Source organism: Bubalus kerabau, chromosome 11, assembly GCF_029407905.1.
Source record: "Bubalus kerabau isolate K-KA32 ecotype Philippines breed swamp buffalo chromosome 11, PCC_UOA_SB_1v2, whole genome shotgun sequence".
In the NCBI taxonomy this organism is placed as follows: domain Eukaryota; kingdom Metazoa; phylum Chordata; class Mammalia; order Artiodactyla; family Bovidae; genus Bubalus; species Bubalus kerabau.
The window spans coordinates 100,686,544-100,711,585 of record NC_073634.1 but is presented as its reverse complement, the minus strand read 5'-3'; the positions used below and the strand labels follow the sequence as shown (position 1 = coordinate 100,711,585).

At 51.4% G+C, this 25,042-nt stretch overlaps 2 protein-coding genes across 4 annotated transcripts in view; one reads left to right on the top strand and one right to left on the bottom strand.

Moving 5' to 3' along the window:
• Window positions 1–25,042, bottom strand: part of RALGPS1 (Ral GEF with PH domain and SH3 binding motif 1) — a 295,892-nt gene that overhangs the window by 89,555 nt on the left and 181,295 nt on the right. The gene's annotated exons all lie outside the window — the stretch shown is intronic.
• ANGPTL2 (angiopoietin like 2) overlaps window positions 13,077–25,042 on the top strand; it is a 36,146-nt gene continuing 24,180 nt past the window's right edge. The window contains exon 1 of the mRNA XM_055541189.1: window positions 13,077–13,552. The gene's annotated coding sequence lies outside the window, so the exon portion shown is untranslated. The remainder of the gene's footprint in view (window positions 13,553–25,042) is intronic.

Below are 25,042 nucleotides of genomic sequence, written 5' to 3'. Positions count from 1 at the left end.
ACATCAATCATGTGCTTCCACACACCAGGCCTTGAGTGAGATGCTCAGGCCAGAGCCCAGACCGAGGCAGCCCTAGGCCCAGCCCCCGGATCTCTCTGATGACACCAGCCCATCTCCCTGCCAGCACCAGCATCTCTGTTTAGTGGCTCCACCTGACTTCATGCCTGGGAAGCTCACTCTACCCGTCTCTTACCAGAAGCCCTCATTTATCTGCTCTGCTGCCCTGTTGGGTCCCAGGAGCAATCAGCCAGGTCAGCATCAGCTCAGCGGCTCCTCGGGACGAGAATTTCAGCAGGTGTCTGTCTGTAAGGGGGTTGGGGTCCTCCCCCACGGACTGGAAGGCTGCCTCCAGCCCCTCATTTCCTGATAGGACAAAGGTCCTGCTGACACAGACCACAATGCTCCAGAGGCAACTGTTTTTAAATTGTTTATGTAAGATGGGGATGATTTTAAACAGCTTTGGAAATTTTCTGTGAAGGTTCTGTTATGAAGCTACAAAAGAAAACCAACGAATGCTAAAATTAAATCTCTCCTCTCTCTGCCCCTCGGTCTCCCATCCTGGGGATGAGCCCCATGTCAAGCAACAGGGTGAGAGGGCAGCGATGAACCAAACAAATGAACATTCCCTAAAATATCATTATAAAGACAAGATGAAAACTTGTCAACTAAAGTCTCAGCAAATTTTCTCTGGGCAAACTGACCTGGAGCTCACAGTTGGTGCTCAGATGGGGCTTCATAAGTATCTGTTGCCAAGGTAGCGGATATGGCAGGTGACGTCCTTAGGACTGGCAGGTGATGTCCAGGCCTGAGGAGAGGTGCTGCCCTGACTCTGTCCTCCAGCAGGTGGGCTGACAAGTCGGGAATGAGATGGGACTTACGCAAGCTGAAAACAGGCTCTTCAAACTGCTTTTGTAACTGAGCGTGTGCCCTGTGCTGACATTTGCATAGACTGGCCTGGCAAGCACTTAACAGAAACAGTGACCTCAAAGGGCTTTCCGTGTGCCTGGACAGCCTCTGTGACACTGGGCAGTACAGGAGCACTGCCTTAGAATCTTCCCGTAAATGAAGCCCCCTAACTTCTCAGCAGGAAACACACGGCTACCCTGCCAAGCACAAAGCAGCAAGTCATAGGACCCGACCCCAACACCACCAGGAGAGGAGGGGACCAGCTGGCTCACTCTCAGCTCAGAGGCAGCTGTTTCATTAAATCAGATGGATGGAGGCTTCTGGCAATTTCACAGCCTTGCCGATGCTCAGACACTCCCCTAGGCCTTCCCAAGACCAGCTGACCAGGAGACGAGGGGCCCTGCCTTTCAATCCCTCACCCATGGATCAACCTCACTGTAGCCATGATCACTAAAAACTGCCACCTTTCCTCGAATCTGAGAAGTTGTCAACCATTAAATGGGTCGTGTTCTAGCAAAAAAGAAACGGTGCTGCCAATTAAACCCTGACATGCTATTAACTTTAAGATGCCCCCTGATTTCAGAGATCTCAAAAACAAGAAAAAAGCATTAAAAGGTTAGAATCAAAGAAATGCAATTTGTTTCCAGGACAGCACCATAATATGCCTGCCTGCTGTAGTGCTCCTGACGTAAGTCTTTATCTCGGTCCTATTTCTGCCTAGCAGTGTGGTCTGCTGTGAGGAACCTCACTTTGCCAAGCCTCACTCTTCTTGTTAGTAGAACAAAATAGTAAAACTTCCCTCATAGGGTTTCAAGAGAAGAAAAAAGATACCTGTAAAATACTAAGCTTGCTACCCGGCACATCACAGGTACCTACAGTCAGTTCAGTTCAATTGCTCTGTCATGTCTGACTCTTTGCGATCCCATGGACTGCAGCACGCCAGGCTTCCCTGTCCTTCATCATCTTCCAGAGCTTGCTCAAACTCATGTCCATCATGTCAGTGATGCCATCCAACCATCTCATCCTCTGTCATCCCCTTCTCCTCCTGACTTCAATGCTTTCCCAGCATCAGGGCCTTTTCTAATAAGTCAGTTCTTCGAATGAGGTGGCCAAAGTATTGGAGCTTCAGCTTCAGCATCAGTCCTTCCAATGAATATTCAGGACTGATTTCCTTTAGGATGGACTGATTGGATCTCCTTGCAGTCCAAGGGACTCTCAAGAGTCTTCTCCAACATCACAGTTCAAAAGCATCAATTTTTGGCACTTGGTTTTCTTTAAGGTCCAACTCTCACATGCATACATGACCACTGGAAAAACCATAGCTTTGACTAGACAGACCTTTGTTGGCAAAGTAATGTCTCTGCTTTTGAATATGCTGTCTAGGTTGGTCATAGCTTTTCTTCCAAGGAGCAAGCATCTTTTAATTTCATGGCTGCAGTCACTATCTGCAGTGATTTTGGAGCCCAAGAAAATAAAGTCTGTCACTGTTTCCATTGTCTCCCCATCTATTTGTGATGGGACCAGATGCCATGATCTTAGTTTTTTGAAAGCTGAGTTTTAAGCCAGCTTTTTCACTCTCTTCTTTCATTTTCTATCAAGAGGCTCTTTAGCTCCTCTTTACTTTCTGCCATAAGGGTGGTATCATCAGCATACCTGAGGTTATTTATATTACTCCTGGCAATCTTGATTCCAACTTGTGCTTCATCCAGCCTGACTGTTCACATGATGTACTTTGCATATAAGTTAAATAAGCAGGGTGACAATATACAGCCTTGACGTACTCCTTTCCCAATTTGGAACCAGTCTGTTTTTCCATGTTCAAACTGTTGCTTCTTGACCTGCATACAGGTTTCACAGGAGGCTGGTAAGGTGGTCTGGTATCCTCATTTCTTTAAAAATTTTCCACAGTTTGTTGTGATCCACACAGTCAAAGGCTTTGGCATAGTCAGTGAAGCAGAAGTAGATGTTTTTCTGGAATTCTCTTGCTTTTTCTATGATCCAATGGATGTTGGCAATTTGATCTCTGGTGCCTTCTGCCTTTTCTAAATCCAGCTTGTACATCTGGAATTACTCAGTTCATGTACTGTTTAAGTCTAGCTTGGAGAATGTTGAGCATTACTTTGCTAGCGTGTGAGATGAGTGCAACTGTGCAATGGCTTGAACATTCTTTGGCATTGCCTTTCTTTGGGATTGGAATGAGAACTGACCTTTTCTGGTCCTGTGGCCACTGCTGAGTTTTCCAAATTTGCTGGCATATTGAGTGCAGCACTTTCACAGCATCTTCTTTTAGGACTTGAAATAGCTGAGCTGGAATTCCATCACCTCCACTAGCTTTGCTTGCAGTGATGCTTCCTAAGACCCACTTGACTTCGTATTCCAGGGTGTCCGTCCAGCTCTAGGTGAGTGATCACACTATCGTGGTTATCTGGGTCATGAAGATCTTTTTTGTATAGTTCTTTTGTGTATTCTTGCCACCTCTTTTTAATATCTTTGCTTCTGTTAGGTCCCTATCATTTCTGTCCTTTATTGAGCCCATCTTTGCATGAAATGTTCCCTTGGTATCTCTAATTTTCTTGAAGAGATCTCTAGTCTTTCTCATTCTATTGTTTTTATCTATTTCTTTGCATTAGTCACTTATGAAGGCTTTCTTATCTCTCCTTGCTACTCTTTGGAACTCTGCATTCAGATGGATGTATCTTTCATTTTCTCCTTTGCTTTTAGCTTCCCTTCTTTTCTCAGCTATTTGTAAGGCCTTCTCAGACAATCATTTTGCCTTTTTGCATTTCTTTTTCTTGGGGACGGTCTTGATCACAGCCTCCTGTTCAATGTTACCAACCTCTGTCCATAGTTCTTCAGGCACTCTGTCTATCAGATCTAATCCCTTGAATCTATTTGTCACTTCCACTGTATAAAATCATAAGAGATTTGACTTAGGTCATACCTGAATGGTCTTTGTTGGTAAAGGCACTGATAAAGGTCCATCTAGTCAAAGCTATGGTTTTTCCAGTAGTCACGTATGGATGTGAGAGTTGGACTATAAAAAAAGCTGAGCACCGAAGAATTGATGCTTTTGAACTGTGGTATTGGAGAAGACTCTTGAGAGTCCCTTGGACTGCAGGGAGATCCAACCAGTCAATCCTATGGGAAATTAGTCCTGAATACTCATTGGGAGGACTGATGCTGAAGCTGAAACTCCAGTACTTTGGCCACCTGATGCAAAGAACTGACTCATTTGAAAATACCCTGATGCAGGGAATGATTGAAGGTGGGAGAGCAAGGGGATGACAAAGGATGAGATGGCTGGATGGCATCACCAACTCAATGGACATGGGTTTGAACAAGCTCCAGGATTTGGTGATGGACAGGGAAGCGTGGCATGCTACAGTTCATGGGGTTGCAAAGAGTCAGACACGACTGAGAGATTGAACTGAACTGAACTGAGTAGTCTAGTGGTTTTCCACACTTTCTTCAATTTAAGTCTGAATTTTGCAATAAGCAGTTCATGATCTGAGCCGCAGTCAGTTCCCAGTCTTGTTTTTGCTGACAGCATAGGCTTTCTCCATCTTTGGCTGCAAAGGATATAATCAATCTGATTTCAGTATTGGCCATCTGGTGATGTCCATGTACAGAGTTGTCTCTTGTGTTGTTGGAAGAGGGTGTTTGCTGTGACCAGTGCATTCTCTTGGTAAAAGTCTGTTACCCTTTGCCCTGCTTCATTTTGTACTCCAAGGCCAAATTTGCATGTCACTCCAGGCAAATTTGGTATCTCTTGGCTTCCTACTTTTGCTTTCCAGTCCCCTGCAATGAAAAGAACATCATCTTTGGTGTTCACAGGTGCTCTAACAAGGCGTTTGAGGACACACATTTCTTTTATCTTCTAGTGCCCTGGTGGGTACACTGAGTTGAAGCAACCTACAAATTACTGGGGCTGATATTTCCCAAAAGACTCTGACCAAGAACAGGGAGGGCAGACAACTGAATTAAGGACACCCACCAGCTGGTTAGTGTATGGTAGGACACCAACAAAAGCAGGCGTACAGAAGGTTGGGTGAGAAGGCAAATTCCACTGGGATGTGGAGAGGTCCAGTTCCTGAAAAGCAGGAGTAGATTGTATTGAATTAACCCTCTCATCAGTAACAATGATGAAAGCTGGACAATATACAAAGACAACTGCTTGAAAGCACTTGAGAGCAATCCAGAGAAGCAACCAATAGAAGCTGGAGGGGATACGGTCCTTGAAAGACATGAAGCACACAAGGGTATTTCCCTATTCATGATGATACACTGAGTGTTGAAACAGAATGCAGCAGTGTTACCAGCTGGGAAGAAGAGGAAGACATTGGACCTTGTGGATGGAAACTGAAGGAGAAAACGCTAGAAAGGAGATAGCCACAGAACGAGGAGCTCCAAAATGACCATACAGGTTCCTTGAATCCTTACTTGACTCCTAAATTGTACACATGGAGAGAGAGGGTTCATAGAGCCCAAAACAAAGCAGTGACTGAGAGGCAGAAAGTTCAGCAGCTGCCTGAAAGATGGAGTCTGGAGTTCAAGCACTGCCAAGTTAAAAGGGCTTAGCCAACACTTATGGCTCCCAATTTAATCCTAGAAAGGCCATGCCTTACTACTAAACCCAGGATTAAGGGTTATACTCTAGGATTACGGGCAAAATAAACCTACCTGAACAAAACCTAAAAACATAGCCTGCACAAAAGCAAGGTAATACGCCAGTAATTTAACTGCCTGTCAGAACAAAACACATCATTCTGGAGAGAAAGACAGTAACATGCTGAGTCTTTTCAACATAGGATCCAAAATGTCCAGTGTATGATTTAAAAATTATAGGCATGTGAAGAAGCAAGAAAATATGACCCATGATCAAAAGAAATGATAAAATTAGACCCACTGATGACCCAGATGTTGGAATTAGTATATCCCTATATAAGGGATTTTAAAATGTGTATGTGTGTATGTGAGTGTGTTTGTGTGTGCGCATGAGTGTGTGTGTGCTGAGATTCCCAGGTGGTGCTAGTAGTAAAAAAAACTCCTGCCAATGCAGGAGACCTAAGAGATGCAGGTGCAGTCCCTGAGTTGGGAAGATTCCCTGGAGGAGGGCACAGCAACTCATTCCAGTATTCCTGCCTGGATAATCCCAGAGACACACATGCATGCTAAGTTGCTTCAGACACGTCTGACTGTTCGCAGCCCTAGGGACTATAGCCCACCAGGGTCCCCTGTCCATGGGACTCTCCAGGCAAGGATACTGCAATGGGTTGCCATGCCTTCCTTCAGGGGATCTTCCCAACCCAGGGATCGACGTGCGTCTCTTAGGTCTCCTGCCTCTCTTACATCTTCTGGAAGGCAGGTTCTTCACCACTATCACCACCTGAGAAGGAAGCCCCTTAAAATGTGTCAGTTCGGTTCAGTTCAGTCGCTCAATCGTGTCCGACTCTTTGCGACCCCATGAATCGCAGCACGCCAGGTCTCCCTGTCCATCACCAACTCTCGGAGTTCACCCAGACTCACGTCCATCGGGTCAGTGATGCCATCCAGCCATCTCATCCTCTGTCGTCCCCTTCTCCTCCTGCCCCCAATCCCTCCCAACATCAGAGTCTTTTCCAATGAGTCAACTCTTCGCATGAGGTGGCCAAAGTACTGGAGTTTCAGCTTTAGCATCATTCCTTCCAAAGAAATCCCAGGGCTGATCTCCTTCAGAATGGACTGGTTGGATCTCCTTGCAGTCCGAGGGACCCTCAAGAGCCTTCTCCAACACCACAGTTCAAAAGCATCAATTCTTCGGCACTCAGCCTTCTTCACAGTCCAACTCTCACATCCATACATGACCACAGGAAAAACCATAGCCTTGACTAGATGGACCTTTGTTGGCAAAGTAATGTCTCTGCTTTTGAACATGCTATCTAGGTTGGTCATAACTTTCCTTCCAAGGAATAAGCGTCTTTTAATTTCATGGCTGCAGTCACCATCTGTAGTGATTTTGGAGCCCCAAAAAATAAAGTCTGACACTGTTTCCACTGTTTCCCCATCTATTTGCCATGAAGTGATGGGACCGGATGCCATGATCTTCGTTTTCTGAATGTTGAGCTTTAAGCCAACTTTTTCACTCTCCACTTTCACTTTCATCAAGAGGCTTTTTAGTTCCTCTTCACTTTCTGCCATAAGGGTGGTGTCATCTGCATATCTGAGGTTATTGATATTTCTCCCAGCAATCTTGATTCCAGCTTGTGCTTCTTCCAGTCCAGCATTTCTCATGATGTACTCTGCATAGAAGTTAAATAAGCAGGGTGACAATATACAGCCTTGACGTACTCCTTTTCCTATTTGGAACCAGTCTGTTGTTCCATGTCCAGTTCTAACTGTTGCTTCCTGACCTGCATACAGATTTCTCAAGAGGCAGGTCAGCTGGTCTGGTATTCCCATCTCTTTCAGAATTTTCCACAGTTTATTGTGATCCACACAGTCAAAGGCTTTGGCATAGTCAATAAAGCAGAAATAGATGTTTTTCTGGAACTCTCTTGCTTTTTCCATGATCCAGCGGATGTCGGCAATTTGATCTCTGGTTCCTCTGCCTTTTCTACAACCAGCTTGAACATCAGGAAGTTCATGGTTCACGTATTGCTGAAGCCTGGCTTGGAAAATTTTGAGCATTACTTTTAAATATGTACAGGATTTTCAGGAAATGAAGGACAGAATGAACGAGTGGATAGAGAATCTCAGAAGAGAAATGGGACCCATAAAGATAAACCAAGTGGCAATTCTAAAACCAAAAGAATATAGCACCTGATGGAAAACATAATTTGGACAACATTAAGAGCAGATTAAACACTATAGAATAATGGATCTGCAAACTTGAAGCCAGGTAACAGAAATGATCCAAACTGAAGCACAGAGATTTTTTTTGAAAAAGATAAATAAATGGAGCTTCAGTGACCTGTGGAACAACTCAAGTGTGTAAGTGGAGTTCCAGAAGGGGAGGGGAGAGAGAATGGTACAGAAGAAATATTTAAAAGAATAATGGTCCCTAACCTCCCCCACACCATAACACATTCCCAAATTCAGTGAAAAATACCAACCCACAGATCTGAAAAACTCAGTGAATCCCATGTAGAAAAAATACACACACACACACAAAAATTACATCATCATATTGCTGAAAATCAAAGATAAAGAGAAATCTTAAAAGAAGTTAGAGGAGAAAAGACCCCCTTTCCATGTACACAGGAAGGACTACACAGGAAGAGAGCTGACTGCTCATTAGAAACAATGTAAGCCAGAAGACAATGGAAAGGGATTTCAAAAGTGCTTGCTGAAAGGATACATCAGTTTGGGATACATGAATCCTGAAATCCTGCTGAAAGGTAAGACTCTGAGGCTGCAAGAAACAGCAAAGGCCCTTCCCAAGCACCCCTGTTTATATAAGCACCCACATCATTCGTGCACTCCTACCCCACCCCCACTCCACACACAAGGTTATCTCAGTAGACCATCCCAACATTCCCAACAAAAAAAAAAAAAAAAGAAAAAAACTGTAACTGTCAGGAATGTGACATGATAGAAAAAACATGAAATCATTTATACAAATTGTGGGACACAATTAAGATTGCTGGTTTTCTGCCACCATGTAAATGTCACACTTTTCTTTCATTCTGATAAAAAGTATAAAAAAGGAAAAGATTCCCTGCTCCTCAAACGTGTCAGTCACAGGACACTGGTCCAGCACACAGGTGGAAATGCAGGGATGGCGCTCACTGAGAGGTCACCCTAGTGTTCCTCCCCCACTGCATGGGACCCTAGCAACTTAGAACTGGGAAAGCAAATCTGTTTAGCAACCAAGGGACTTGGGCTACACCTATTCCTGGGGGCGGGAAAACCTAGGAATCCCCCTGCCCCAGGGGTCTCGTGGCGGAGAAGGCAATGGCACCCCACTCTAATACTCTTGCCTGGAAAATCCCATGGACGGAGGAGCCTGGTAGGCTGCAGTCCATGGGGTCGCTGAACGACTTCACTTTCACTTTTCACTTTCATGCATTGGAGAAGGAAATGGCAACCCACTCCAGTGTTCTTGCCTGGAGAATCCCAGGGACGGGGGAGCCTGGTGGGCTGCCATCTATGGGGTCACACAGAGTCGGACACGACTGAAGTGACTTAGCAGCAGTAGCAGCAGGGGTCCCGTGGCCTCCCAGTCACCTCTCTCTCCAGAGTGTCTCCACCATTGCCCCGCAGCTCTGGGGCCTCAACTGCAGGGCCTGTCAGTCCAGTCTGCGCTCAACGCCATCATGGCCTTAAAAATAACAGCAGGCCGGAACCCTGCCCTGCTCAGAACCTTTCAGTGGCTCCTGACTGCCCCTGGGAAGAAGTCCCCCTCTGACAAGGCCTTGTCCTCCACCACGTTCCCCTTCTCTCCTCCAAACTGCACCTGACTCAGTCCCTCACAGTCGCTCTTGCCTCAGGGTCTGCTTCTGTTGCTACTGTAGTGTATCAAATCACCACCAAAATTCTGTGGCCTACTCACACGCTAGTAAAGTAATGCTCAAAATTCTCCAAGCCAGGCTTCAGCAGTACGTGAACCATGAACTTCCTGATGTTCAAGCTGGTTGTAGAAAAGGCAGAGGAACCAGAGATCAAATTGCCGACATCCGCTGGATCATGGAAAAAGCAAGAGAGTTCCAGAAAAACATCTATTTCTGCTTTATTGACTATGCCAAAGCCTTTGACTGTGTGGATCACAATAAACTGTGGAAAATTCTGAAAGAGATGGGAATACCAGACCAGCTGACCTGCCTCTTGAGAAATCTGTATGCAGGTCAGGAAGCAACAGTTAGAACTGGACATGGAACAACAGACTGGTTCCAAATAGGAAAAGGAGTACGTCAAGGCTGTATATTGTCACCCTGCTTATTTAACTTCTATGCAGAGTACATCATGAGAAATGCTGGACTGGAAGAAGCACAAGCTGGAATCAAGATTGCTGGGAGAAATATCAATAACCTCAGATATGCAGATGACACCACCCTTATGGCAGAAAGTGAAGAGGAACTAAAAAGCCTCTTGATGAAAGTGAAAGTGGAGAGTGAAAAAGTTGGCTTAAAGCTCAACATTCAGAAAACGAAGATCATGGCATCCGATCCCATCACTTCATGGCAAATAGATGGGGAAACAGTGGAAACAGTGTCAGACTTTATTTTTTGGGGCTCCAAAATCACTACAGATGGTGACTGCAGCCATGAAATTAAAAGATGCTTATTCCTTGGAAGGAAAGTTATGACCAACCTAGATAGCATGTTCAAAAGCAGAGACATTACTTTGCCAACAAAGGTCCGTCTAGTCAAGGCTATGGTTTTTCCTGTGGTCATGTATGGATGTGAGAGTTGGACTGTGAAGAAGGCTGAGTGCCAAAGAATTGATGCTTTTGAACTGTGGTGTTAGAGAAGACTCTTGAGGGTCCCTCGGACTGCAAGGAGATCCAACCAGTCCATTCTGAAGGAGATCAGCCCTGGGATTTCTTTGGAAGGAATGATGCTAAAGCTGAAACTCCAGTACTTTGGCCACCTCATGCGAAGAGTTGACTCATTGGAAAAGACTCTGATGCTGGGAGGGATTGGGGGCAGGAGGAGAAGGGGACGACAGAGGATGAGATGGCTGGATGGCATCACTGACTCGATGGACTTGAGTCTGGGTGAACTCCGAGAGTTGGTGATGGACAGGGAGGACTGACGTGCTGCGATTCATGGGGTCGCAAAGAGTCGGACACGACTGAGCGACTGAACTGAACTGAACTGAAAATAACCATTTCCTTCCCCCGTGGGTTCTGTGGGTCAGGAACTTAGACGTGGAACACCAGGATGGCTTCTCTCTGCTTCCGGTGGCCTGGGGTCTCGGCAGGAAGACTCTCTAGCCAGGGAGTGACTCAGTGGCGAGGGGCCTCTTTCTCCCTTGTCTGGGGGTTGGTGCCGGCTACCAGCTGGGACCTACGACACACGTGGTCTTTGCGCGGCGGCTTCTGGGTAGTTGGACTTCTCCGGGTCCAGCCTGGCCCACGGCTCCAACACCGAGTGTGCCAGCAAACAAGGCAGACTGCCTTTTTTCACCCAGCCTTGGCAGTCAGGCGGTGCCACTCCCACTGCTTCTACAAGCAGGTAAGAAACACCTGGATATGAGGGGAAGGAGCAGAGACCCTGCCTCTCAGTGGGAGGAGTGTCAGGGTCTCACTGCAGAAGCGAGATATTGCGGGGACTATCTTTGAACCTGACGCACTATTCTCTCCAACTGATGGGCCGTCGTCCTTCCAAACTCACCACCTGCTGACTCACCCTTCAGGTTTCAGCACCACTTTGTACTACGTGCCCTGACTGCTTGTTCAGGCCTCCTGCTCAGATACTCCGTGTGCCCAGTGCTTCTCGTGTGCCTCAGTCTGTCTGTCTGCCTCCCCTCCTGCCTGTGAGCTCTGTGAGGACAGGAATTTTGCCTTTCTGGTGTTGGCTCAGTGAAAGAATTAGTCGCTCAGTAATGTCTGACTCTTTGCAACACCATGGACTGTAGCCCACCAGGCTCCTCCGTCCATGGGATTCTCCAGGCAAGAATACTGGAGTGGGTAGCCATTCCCTTCTCCAGGGGATCTTCCCGACCCAGGGCTCGAACTCAGGTCTCCTGCATTGCAGGCAGATTCTTTACCATCTGAGCCACCAGAGAAGCCTGAGCAGATTCTGAAAGAAAAAAAAAAACTTTCTGGAGAAGAGAGTCAAAGAGAGAGAAAGAGGAGAGAGAGAGAAGGACGAGGGAGAGAGAGAGGGGAACATGCCTGCACACAGGCTGTCAGGGTGCCGCTCAGGAGAATTCAGGCGCATCCCAGCCTTCCTTGGCCCCACTGCCATGGTTCCACCAGGACCCTCCAGGCCCTTCAGAATACCCACAGAGTGAGTGGCACCTTCACCCCCATAGTCCCTATGCGGAGGGTCTCTGTGCCATCCAGCTGTCTGGCTAATGCGGTAGGTAGCCTGCAAGATGCTGGGGTCTTCTGGCAAAGACTCACTTTCTAAAAAGGGATGGAACTGAGAGATGGAAAATGGAGAAGCTCTGAGCAGGACAGGAGAAACCGAGGCAAGAAGAAAAGTCTGCTCCCTGCAAAGACCAGAGTGGCGATCCCAGGGAGGCGAGGACCTCGGAGGACCCATTTGCCCTGGACCAGGAACATGACACCCTGTGCCTAGGGGTGTGAAGAACCCCATTAAAGTTTCTCTCCCAACTGGTAGCCAAATATCATCACTACCACCACCACCATCAATCAATTTTTTTAAAAAGGAAAGAAGAGTTACCACCAACGTTGCACATGGCTGTTGTCCAGGCAGAGGACAAACCAGCCCCTGGATGCCCCTTCGCAGGATTTGCCTTGATGCCCCCCAGCAGGCCTGCCCACGCCCACGAGTCTGTATCATCGCTCACTTCGTGGAGTCCAGGGCTGTCTCCTTTCCTGCTCTGAGCCTACCAACATTCACGAGCTCGTCTCCGCTGCCCTTGGAGGTAGATTACTCATCTCAGCTCACTTACTGATGCACGAGAGGGATGTCCAGAGAGACGAAGTGACTTAATCAAGGCCGCTCAGGTGGGAAGAGACTGAGCGTCTCTCTGGCGCCTCCCCACCCCCAGCCTGTCCTGAGCCACTGCTTCTCTCTAACTTCACAGCGTGGATCCTGCTGACTGCTGTGAAGACAGCCTGGGGCTCCTCCCCCAGGGTTCAGAGGTGAGGGAAGTCTCCAAGGAGGGCGGCTGATGGGGAGAGACCGTCTGTGCGGGACTGCCCGGCCTACACGCCCCCCCCTCCAACACACACACCCGGGGGCTCTGCAGGGCAGAGAAGGGGACAGGAAGCGACCCAGGGGGAGGACCTGGCTCCCGGCTGCCTGCACAGCTGGGGCGGATCTAAATCCATTACCTGAGTCAGAGGGGACGCTCTCTGCCTCGGCAGAGCGCACCCGGGGCTGCCCAGGCTTTTGGGAGCGGCTGGGCCAGCAAGCAGAGCTGGCCAAGCTGCTCATGCCAAGGAAGGAGGGGGCCGGCGAGGCCGCCAAAGCAGGCTGGGGCGGGAGGGGCCGGGCCAGCTGGGGCCGGAGCTAGTGTGACATCACCGGGCGGCCCGCCTCTGTCTGGGGCTGAGGGGAGGCCCGGAGCCTTTCTGGGGCCTGGGGGATCCTCTTGCACTGGTGGGTGGAGAGAAGTGCCTGCAGCCAACCAGGGTCAGGCTGTGCTCACAGTTTCCTCCGGCAGCATGTAAAGGCTCCACAAAGGAGTTGGGAGTTCAAGTGAGGCTGCTGCCCACAGCCGAGAATGGACCGTGAGCCCTGAGCGGTGCTGCCTGAGCCCCGGACCTGCAGAGCATGGCACTGGGGCAGCAGCCTGCCCCCGAGAGAGAAGGCAGGTTGTGAGCCACACGGCAGGACCCCCAGCCAGCCCCATCCCCAGGCTGGAGCCCTGCTGCGGAGCAAGCAAGGCCAGTGAGGTAGGGCTACTCGGCGGCCGGCCGGGTTCCGTCTGTGACTTGGGGACCCCTCCTGGAGGCCATGGCCAGGCTGCCCCGCTGACGGCCGAGTGAAGCATGTGAGGAGCGGCCCCGGAGCCAGGCAGGAGGGACGAGGTAAGGGGCGGGCTCTATGGCACCCCGAGGGACAGTGGGTGAGAGGCAGCAGCTGGCCCCGGGTCTCTGGGTTCAAGAGCCCTGACCCCTCCGGCTGGGGAGGCGGGTGTTTGCAGCTGGGCCCTCCTGCTTTCACTTGGGAGCCCAACACGGCAGCTGCCAGCACAGGACCTGTGGACACCTGGGCAGCGGGGGGCGTTTGGGGGGTGGGGTCGGGGGACCGTGAGGTCATGGCTGGGCTTGTGAGGGCTTCATCAGTAAGCCTCACTCTCCTTCAGACAAAGAGCCTTTGGGGTGAAGGCAGGCGGCTCCCGGCAGGGCTCGGCCCGCCGGGTGCGGGGTGTGTGCGCGGCTGTGAGCTTGTGTGGAGCGGTGCCTTTGACGGGCCAGCGGGCCCAGGCATCGCGGCCGGCTGGGCTGGCCCAAGGACTTGCGAAGCTGTTTTTCTGTTTCGGGTTCCTGTGCACCCTGGCTGGCGACTCTGCCGCGGCAACAGCAAAAGCAAATGCTGTCCTGCAAGTGCCAGGAGCCCTTGTTCAGAAAGGTCCCCAGGGGCTGAGCAAACTCCGCTCGCGCCCCTGCCCGGGAGGAGAGGAGCTGAGGGATCCAGAGCCCGGAGGCACAGCCTGTGGCTGTGACTCCGCACTGCCCGGTCTCCGGGCGCATCCCAGGACACCTGGACCGTCCTCGCAGGGGGTGGGACGGGACAGGGCCCTGGGTCTCCAGCGGGCTGTCCGTGGGCTGGCCAGGACCCGGGAGGATAAGGCTTTCCCGGTACCAGGCAGCAGGACAGCGCAGGCTCCGCATTCCGAGTCCCTTGAAAGCACTCGTTAGATAACATTTCCAAACAGAAATTCTTCGCTGATCCCTCCCTTCTCCTCTGTGATATGTGTGTCACGGGTCAGCAATTGCCTCTGCTGTGGATTAGGAGAGCTCCCAGAGGCCAGTTCGGTTACTTAGAGAAGGATCTCCTTTCACCGGGGCTCTGCGGAAAGTTGAGAATGCCACTTCCGAAGCTGGCCAAATGCTCCCCACATGTATTTTTCTAAATTGAGACAGAAGGAGGTAGGGCTCACAAGCTAGGCTCAGACCCTAGCTCTTCTACCTAGGGCCAAGTGACGCTTGCCGATCATTTAGCCTCTCTAAGCCTCAGTTTCCTTATCTGTAAAACGGGATAACAGTAGTGCCCTTCTCTCAGGGCACTTACATGGCGCTCACCAACTGGCAGAGTCCCCCACAACTACCCTGTAACACAGGTACTTGTTAGTCATCACCATTTCACAGGTGGGGAGACTGAGGCACAGAGCTGTGTCCAAAGCCGCACGGTTAGTGTCGGCACCAGTGTCTGAGCCGGCACTCTGAGCTACACACCATTACTCTCCAGGAGGAGCACAGGGGAGCATGACCCAGAAGCCTTAGCACAGTGCCTGGTGTGTGGCAAAGCCTCAGAAAACCTCTGAGGATTATGAGCCATAACTATTAGAATCACAGAGGGAAGAGCAGAGACCCGGACTCTGGATACGTCCTGCTGGGGTTGTCAGGAAGGTCCGAAAGGCCCAGCCAAGGCTATGGCCACTACCTCCACCCACACTGGGGGGCCTCCCAGGAGCCTTTGGAGGGGGGCTTCATGTCTGGGGCCACATGTCCAAGTCCTAGAAGTTCACAGGGAGGAGGAGTGCAGATGTACCAACAAAAGGACCTCGGGTGCTTCTGATACCACCCCTACAGGAAGAGCATCCAACCCCTCGCAGGGCACTGTTCTCCTGCCTGCTGGTCTCTTCGCCTGAACCAGCGGGCGAGGCAAGTGAGCTACTGCCGCACTGCTCCAGGGTCCACAGCAGGAAGACCAATGCCAGGCCTGTCCTGGGGTTGCAAAGGAGAGGCAGCAACCCCTCCCCCAGTCTCCACCCCAATCACCAAATCTGCCCACAAGATGGCCAAGTCCAGTGGATCTCGTACTGGCCAACAGTGGTGAACCTTAGCCCACGACAGTGGCTTCCCTCCTGTGGCCCCAGAGCTCTCAGTGGTCCCTGAACTCTTGGAAGCGTTTGGAAAAGCTGGCATCGAACAGACACTTCTCCAGCACATGGCCTCTGGGGCTGTGGAAGCTGCAGGTTTCCTGGCTCAAGCCTGGCTCCATAGCAGCTCACTCTGCTCTCTGGGCGCGCATGTATGCTGTCACTTCCATCATGTCCGACTCTTTGCGAGCCTTTGGACTATGGCCGGCCAGGCTCCTCTGTCCATGGAATTCTCCAGGCAAGAATACCGGAGTGGGTTGCTATGCCCTCCTCCAAGGGATCTTCCCAACCCGGGACTGAACCCGTGTCTCTCATGTCTCCTGCATTGGCAGGCAGGTTCTTTATCACTAGCGCCACCTGGACAGCTTGGGCCAAGCAGAGGCTCTGACTGACCTCACGGGCCTAACATGAGTGACCTATTCATTACTCAGTAAAGGCAGGCAAAGATGTGTGAAGCACATGGTCCAGGAGGGGTTTTTTCTACAACCTACTGGGAAAAGCAACTAAGCCATCTCTTCCTCCACTCCTCCATCCCACAGTGATTTACTAAGTACCACTGGGCTAAGTAAGGCACACACATATCTCATTTCATCCTCGCTACAACCTCAGGAGGTATGTTTCAGTTTTAGCGTCCCATTTGACAGAGAACAAAACAAAGGCTCAGACATGGTGAGCCACCTGAGCACCAAGGGCACACAGTTGGTGACTCTGTGGGACTTGAACCCTGGCCGGTGTGGCTCTGCAGGCCATGCCTTTCCCCGCCTCACTTCACTGGCCTGTTCAGAGCGTCTCACGGCCTTTGGTTTGGCTGGTGTCCTAGAGACACTGTACCACTCCATCTGAAAGCCACGTGCTCACCCGATTCGGGTGCGCCATCTGTTTGTCCTAGAAGTCTCCCTCTGGGACAGTACAGGCCTCATCACCACCCCTCTTACAACTGAGCCTCATCGTGGCTACATAGCGTGCTTGCGGTAGCGCCGTTAACGAGAGGTGGGAACAGATTCCAAGCCAGGCTGTCTTAGCTCTGAACCCTGCACACCTGGTGATCTGTGTGGCTGCCCCTCACCCCCCAACCACCCTTCACGGCAGCACCATGGAACTGCACCAGCTCAGAGGGGGCAGAGCCTTGGGCCCCCAGTCCTCCAGGGACCGTTTCCTGAGTCTCTGCTTAGAGACTCCAAGGGCTGCAGAACCCGAGCTTGGGTCTTCACGGCCTGCACCAGCCACACTTGAGCAAAGAGAAAAGACCCGGGAGCTACAACTGGCAGCTCCAGCAGAACAAACAGAGCAGGCAGCCCCGCCCAAGGCGAGCACGTTCAGCTTCTGGCCTCTCTCTGAGTCACAGCCCACTTCACCCGAACCCATCTCGATTGAGAGCAGTCAGACAGGGGAGGAGGGCTTCTGCTTGCCTGAGCCCACAGCCCAGTGGGAAGAGGCAGAAGGCGAATCTAATTCACAGCAGTGGGAGACTCGTAGGGAGGAGGCGTGTGGCGCTGAGACTGCCCCATTTTACAGAAGAGGAAGCTGAGGGTTAGAGGGTGCAGCGCCTCTGCCACGGTCTCTCCACCGGCGAGCCAAGAAAGCGAGGATTCAAACCCAGATCTTGGCCCATTCCGCCCCAGCCTACTGCCAGCCTGGACAAACACACTGCGGGAATCTCAAGAATGAATCAATTCATTGAATAGCATTTCTTTTTTTGTGAATTTATATAAAACACCCCAAATAGAGGGGTCATTCAGACCCTGGCAGCAAGCAGTTTGCGGTGGTAGAAGGGTCACAGCAGAACCTCGTTCTGAGGGTAGTTTCTGTGACAAAAACCACATTCCCACACAACTCCAAGCCATACGACTGCCTTAATAACAGCCTTGGGTGGGTGGGTGGGGGGCGCTAAAACGCTACAATGTCCTGTTACACGCACACATCAACTGTAAGCACACACTCTGATCACAGACATGTTAACGTGCTGGGTGGGGGGAGCCAGGCCTCTCACAATCAAGCTATTGTGTCGGGTCAGCGCTCTGGAGAAACCAGCCTTTCTTGAGGCCAGCAGCCCCAGAGCCCCCCAACCTCCCCCAGAAAGGCACGCCCAAGACCACCTCAGGAAAGCCCAGAAGGAACTTGGTTCTTGTCTCTGAGAGATGCCTGAGGACCTGCCCGGCTCCAGGAATAACCAAAGTCCTGCCGGAGATGGTCCCCCTCTAGCCTCTGCAAGCAGACGGTGGAATCTCTCAGTCACCGCTCACCTCCAGGACCCACTCAGCGACAAGCAGGGAAGGGACCTGAATGAATGAAAGAGGGAGGGAAGGAAGGAAGGAGCCGCAGACCCAGACGAACGAGCCTCTTGCCTCCAGCTGCTATAATGCTCCACCCCGGCTGCGCTCCCAGTCCCCTGAGCCGCCCTGTGGGGGCCCTGATGCCCAGTGTCACCAGCACCTGCTCTCTGTCTCACCTACTCCTGTGGCCCGTTGAGGGCAGGCATCTCCCTTGCTCCTGCTCTATCTGGTCCCCAACACAGTGGCTAGCACCAGAGAAATGCTTACGAAGTTGTTCATTGAGGGAATGCCTTGAATTTCCTATTTAATAATCCAGGTGCCATCCTGGCTAATGGGTATTCAGAGGGGGAAACCACCCTGACCTCACTTTTAAGAAGCCGATAGTTTGGGCAGAGAACCAGATGAGGACAAGCTGGGTCTTGGGTGCTGTGGTAGAAGCAGCCAGGGCTGCTCCTGGGAGCAGAGGAGAGAGGGGGCCCCTCCCTGAGAATGGCCGGCTTCACCGAGAAGGTCAACTGAGCAAGGAAGGCAGGACATGGGGAAGGTGCCGAGGCAGAAAGAACAGCACTTGCAGGGGCAGGGAGGCAGGACAACACAGGCTCTGCCTTCCAGCAGGACACTGACAGGCCAGCTGCGAGGTTTAGAAAGATAGGCCTGGAGCAGTAGGCAGGCCAGCAAGGCCCGTGTGGGTAAGGAAGCTGGCTCTGGAGTCAACACATCTGTTCCAAGCCCAGTTCTACTACTTGGGAGCTCTGAAGTCTGGGCAAGGCTCCACCCTTACCTCTGTTTCCTCATCTGTGAAACGGGGATTCTCACGGCCCCGGCCTTACAGAGTTGCTGGGATTGGGGACAGAGGCACAACGTGCTCATCATCCCTGTGCTGGGGACGAGCCCTGCAACAGGGCTGAGGTGGTCGTGGGGCCAAACACTCAGCCTGGCCGGAAAAGCAGCCCCAGGCAAGGTTTGGATTTCCCGGGAAGTCACCTGAGGGCACCGCTGTCCACCTGGTCCCCAGCTGCTCCCTGCTGTCAGGGGCTCCCCCCAGATACAAAGCTCCAGAGCACATGAGGCACGGCCGGAAATGCAGCAGCCAACTCAGGAGCCGGGCTCTGAAATGGCTTCTGCAGCTCTCCGCCTCTGTTCTGCTGGCCAGGGCTCTTGGCACCCAAGGGATCAGTGTGCAGGCTTTGGGACCTTTCAAGATGGCTCCAAAATAATGTACTATGGAAAAGGAACAGCGGCATCCTTATCCCCTGGCAAAGGCAACCCGCTCCCCGATGCTGAACCACATCCTCTCCTAACATGATGACCTCACAGGATGACCACAACCCACCTCCTCCATGAGCTCAGCCCTGCCCCGGAGCCAGCAACGCACCAGAGGCAGGCGTGTCAGGCAGGTTCGACCCTCCACTGACGCTCTTCCCAGCAAATATGTACAGTCCTACACTTGCTGCTTCTCTGGCTTGAGCCCGTGTTCCCAGCACCCAGGACAGGCCTGGACCCTGACTATAGCAACACACGATGGCTGGTTGGCTGGGAAGACTAAATGGATGGAGGGCTGGCTGGTTGGACAGACGGCTCATTCGAAGGTCTTATGAGAGCTGGACTGGCAGGGTCTGGCAATCAGCTCCAGATCCCCTGGGTGCCCACACTGCCTTCTGGCAGGGATGATTCACAGGCTCCCGGGCTGGGAGGGGACGGCAGTTGGAGATGTGGTTATTCCCTCCCTGGCCTCCAGGCTGGTGGTGAATCACCAGGACAAGCGATGCACAGTTCCTTCCCCAGGGTTTCTAAGGTGAGGATACCGCTGCGCATTCTAGATGTCCACTTTGGGGTCTCACCACTTGGATGATCAAGCAGCTGTTTCTACCATCCAACAAGACTCACCCTTGTGCTGACGTGAAAGCCATTTCTACCTTGTCAGTTAAGAATGACTAAGAGGGAATCTGCATCCCGGCCGTTAAGCAAACAGACAGGCACCTATTATTCACACGGGTTGGAGAGATGCTCTTGATCGAAGTGAAGGCACAGACCTTGCAGTTGACATGGACTTCCCAGTCCAGATGTTTCCTTCAAGGGACCTTAGGCAAGTGACCTAACGTTTCTGGACCTGGGTTTCTTCTACTACAAATGCAGATAATAATGCCTGTCTCCTAGGTAAGGGACCCAATAGTTTATTACCCAATGAGGACACTTGCGAGAATAAAATGGGGTGCTATTAATAATTAATAAAACAACAGGCCTCAAGGGGGGCCAACCAGCATGCCCAGTCCCCTACTCATAAGGCTGTCAATGAGGTAGAGCACGGCTGAGCATACTGAACGTCTATACAAACAAATGGCAGCTGCTATTATCTATCCCATTGGTCATGTGGTCAGCTGGGCCCTCTAGGGCAGTATCTTCTGGAATATTCCTTTATCTGGATCCCTCTGGCATCCCAGATTACCAGTTGGCTTGGTACTGCCTGACTGACACATCATGTATCTCATAACCAGCTTTAGCAGGAAAAACCGTTCGTCAACTTTGAAGTTTTGATTTTTTTTTTTCTTTTCTGTCCTGATGCTGGTTTAACATCATGATTCATGCTCAGGTCCACCAAGCTCACTCAAGCACAGCTCAAGTTCCCGGCTTCCTGTCAGGGGCCAGCTGGGCACTGGGCCAGGGGGCAGTTCTAGATGCCCTTGCTGCCTTGGCAGAGGCCCCCTGCCCAGGCCTCCTGCAGGGCCTCTGGCCTGGACTCCTACCTGGCTTCCATCTGTGATCACAGAGTGATGGGGCAGGGCAGGCTGGGGAGAGAGGGACAGGCTCTGTGAGCCCCCAGGCAGGAATTCAACATGGACTAATGATGAAACACCATCCTGAGAGCTGATTCACTTTGGGGTCAGGAGTCCTGGGGGTCCCAAGAGCTCTCCTGTTCTCCTCCTTGGCTTAGAGGGGGCGTGGCTGTCAGGGAACAATTTCTCTTGAGTTTCCCTGTCACTTTTATACATTCAACACAGATGTATACTGGGATTCTGTTACCGACTGCTACTTGGCTAAGCTGATGACTTAGGACAAAATGACTCATGGACTTTGAATCTTAATAGCTTCCTTGCCTGCAACGGGAACAACTGTCAGCTCTGCCATTAGTCTTAAAAGCATCTTTGTGAGAATTAGAACACTGCTGTGATTTAAATATACAAAACCACAAAGACTATGAATGTGAGCTGTGCTCCCTCGAGTTGCATAGTACACAACCTGGGTCACCATGCATGGCCACCCGAAATAACAGCTTCCCTCCCAGGCCCGTTGGGAGGATGAAGTGAGGCAATGCTTATACAGTGTTTGGGTCACAGTGATAATTGGCTGTCACTATTATTTTTGAAATTGTCTTATTCCTACCCTTTGCGGTGAGAACTCACAAGATGACCTCTGGAAAGTAGCTTCTGCAGCAGGGTAGGACCCACAACTCTGTCTTATGAAAACAATTCTTCCCACAGAGTGGCCCCTCACCTGAGCCGTGGTGCTAAAGGGGAGGTGGACACACGGTGTGTGGCCCCACCACAGCAGGCCAAGCAGGGACGCTCAGAGCTGCCCACCGGAGGCTGGGTGGGACCCAAGCCCTTGGGGAGATGGCCTCCCTGCGTGCAGAGCCCGTCACGTGGCTCGGTCACACCAGCCCCGCTTGTGGGGAGGGAAACCCATGTATAATGGAAACTCCTCACAATACAATGTGGAAAAGCAATTTTAAGAATCGCTTTTATTTTCCTTTTGAAGCCAAGGAAAACAGTTGGATTTGCTTTCCTCGGTTGGTCATAGGAAGAAACTGAGGAGCATCTCTTTGATTGGAGTCGAGTTCTTCTCTAGGCCTAAGACAGTTGGAATGCTGGGGGTTGGGGTAGGGCGGGTGTTCCTTCTCTTGGGATGCAATTAGTTGAATAAATACCAAGAGAGCAAAAGTAAGCAAACTCATTACTGCCCATTAAGACCTGCCAAACTTGCAAAAAACTAAGGGAGGGGGCTGGAACCTTGAAGGAAAGTCAATTACTCTAAGGCCGAGGGGGCACAGCCCTTGGCGTCAGGCTGACCCCAGCTCTTGACAGAGTCAGCACCGGCTCTTGTCTGCCATGTGCTCCCAGCAAATCACTTAGCCCTCTGGATGCTGTTGCCCCCCTTTATAAACCTGGGGGGAACCAGTCTCGCTGGATTCCCTGAGACAGTGCCCTGGTTCCTTCCCATCCTTCTTGTAACCTGACTGGCTCCGCGTCACTCCTGCCAAGCCCACACCTCATGGAAATGTGACAGTAAGACCCCAAATTGTGCAGCTTCATGACTGTTCCCACCAGCAGCAATGCAACAGGGAGCAAGCTACCTGACACCCTCTTGGGCTTCAGTTTCCTCACCCTCAAAATGGGCAGAATATTACTAACCAGCTCCAAATGTCGTGGTGATTCCATGAGATAATATGTTACGCAAGGGGCCTTGTGAACCTAAAAACTGAACGAGTGTTAACCATCAAGTTTGGTTCTCTGTTTAATCGAACAACTGCAAGAAATGCTCTGTAAAGACTGCACAGTCTCTGACTGTGTCTGCTCATCTGGAGCCTCCTCACTCTGCGCCCAGCGCCGTGTGAGAGGCTACGGACACCGTGACAACCAGGACCAGTCTAATCACTGGGCTGGGAGGTGAGGCCAGACAGACCTCCTGGGCAGGCCCAGCTCTGCTACATAGAACAAGGCCCTCCTCTGTGAAATGAGACAGCTGGTCGGTGGGTAGGGGAATGGTAGGATCCAAGGAGATGGTGCACGTGCTGGACACACAGACCGTGAGTGTGTGTTGGCACACACACACTGTCATTCAGTCAGCTGGAGCTCTCATATGGCTATCATGACATCTTCACCTCTAGTTTTGGAAGCACTTCCGTGGCCCTCACCAAGTGTGGGAGAGGGGTTGGATCACCCCATCTCATAGAAGAGGCTCTGCCTTCAGGATCTTAAGTCCAAGGGCACAGAGTTTTGCCCAGGGAAGCCGTGCGAGCCCACACTTGGGAGGGGACAGAACTCAACGGTAAACACTGCTACCCTGCCAGGTCTCGAGGCCTGGAGCCAAGTTGTCTCCTGGGACCATGGCAGTTTCTTGGCCAAGGGGAGCCCTCGCTGGCATCCGCAATCAGCATCACAGAGCAGAGAGAGGCAGGTGAGCCGCGCAGGCTGGGAGGGCGGCTCCTCCCCATTGTTGTGGGTCGGGTGTGGCCCAGGCACAGGAGCAGCTAAAGAGCTTGGAAACTAGGCAAACACTCACAAACTCAGCCCGGTTTCTACCAACGTCACTGCAGCCCTAACCTCACAGCCCAACCCAAACCAGAGGCTTCAAACACCTTTCTCTGCCTAGCCCAAAAGGCCTGGACTGGCCTTCGGAACCAAGCTGGGGCTTTCTCAGTCAAGTGGAAAACAGCTCATTGTGGCCCTCGGGAGAACAGGATCTGTTATGCAACCTCCCGCTGTCCAGGCTGCCCACAGAGAAGCCCCCAAAGGGGTCTGGGGAAGACAAAACCTTCCAGTTCTGGGTTGTGGTTATTCTAGTGTAAACTATCGTGAAATCAGAAAGTCGTGACTTTACTACTAGAAACCAGATTAAGAAAATTTCTACGTAGTCATTAAGACTTGAAGGTTTGAGTACATAAGGCTGGGGCTGAGTCCTGGTTCTGCTACCTTCCAGCTGTGTGAGGTTAAACAAGTCACTTAGCCTCGCAGAGTCTCGGTTTCCTCATCTGTAAAATGGAAATAACAATGGTATCTACCAAAAAGACACTGTGAGAATTCAATGAAGCAGAAAACCCTTGCAAAACGTTGAGTGCAGGGTAAGGTACACAACAGGCATTCAGGAAGTGGATGTTAGGGCCGGTAGTAATAACTGTGATTCATGGTCTCCTGTGCACGCCCCCACACCCTCAGGCAGTCACTTGCCCTGGGCTCCTCTGGCCCTGCGTGCCCCTCTTCCTAGCACTCCCCACTGCACGGCGACTGTTGGTGGATGTGGCTTATCATTCAGCCTACAAATATTCACTGAGCTCCTGTTTAGGCACTGTGGGGGCGGGGGGTGGGGGAGGAGTGATGAAAACAGACAAGCCCCCTGCCCTCAGAGAGCTTTTATTCACAGGCATGAGTAGACAGGCACCACATGTCTGATGGTGACATGGACTCTGGAGGGGGAAAGTGGCGAGGTCACAATTTTAAGTAAGCCGGGAAAGTTTCACTGGGAAGGTGATTATTTCAGCAAAGACCTGAGAGCAGTGAGGGAGCCGCCATCAAGGAAGCAGCTGAGTGTTCTGGACTGGGGCAAGTGCAAAGGGCCCTCGCCATCAGCGAGCCTGAAGAACACCCAGGAGGCCAGCGTGGCTGGAGCATGTGAGTGAGGATGACAGGAGTTGGAGATGAGGTCAGGGAGGAAACAGGGCCAGAGCTGGGGGCCTTAGAGACCTGTTAGCTGCTTCTCCAAGACGAGGAGCCACCAGACACTTTGAGCAGCAGACTGACCTGATTTGACTTTTTTAAAAGGCTCACTCTGGCTGCCAGGTTGAGGACAGCCTGTAAAGACAAGGACAGGAGCAGTGAGACCAGTCTGGTCCAGGCGAGAGGTGAAGGTGGGCTGTACCAGGGGAGGCGGGGAGAAGCCGTAGGATCCTGAGAATAGTCCCAGGATATTGCTGTGATAATCTGGTGGTGATTTAGATGTGGGGTATGATGGGAAGAAAGGAGTTAAGGACGACTTCAAGTTTGTTGGCTGAGCAATCAGAAGAACAGAGCCGTCATTTGCTAACCTGGGAAAAACTGGGATGAATAGGTTGGGATGGAGACTTGGGGAACCCCAGGAATTTATTTCTGGATAAGTTATGGCTGAGATGCCCATATGTCAAAGAGGCAGTTAGACATATGAGTCTGGATTCAGAGGGGCAGGGGGACGTCCTCAGACTAGACTGAATGAGATCACTGAAGATGATCACTGAAGATGTCTGAGGACTGAGCCCTGCCACCCCCTCCCCACCTAGGATAGGACTGGGCTGGGGGTGGGGGGGTGGGTGAACCAGCAACATAGACTGAGGAGTAGCCAATGAGATGAGCGGAAAGGGTGGTGTTTGGGAAAGGAAGTCCCAGGAGGGAGTGATTTGCCACGTCCGGCAGTGCTGAGAGGCGAAACATCCGCATGGACCAAGAACTGAG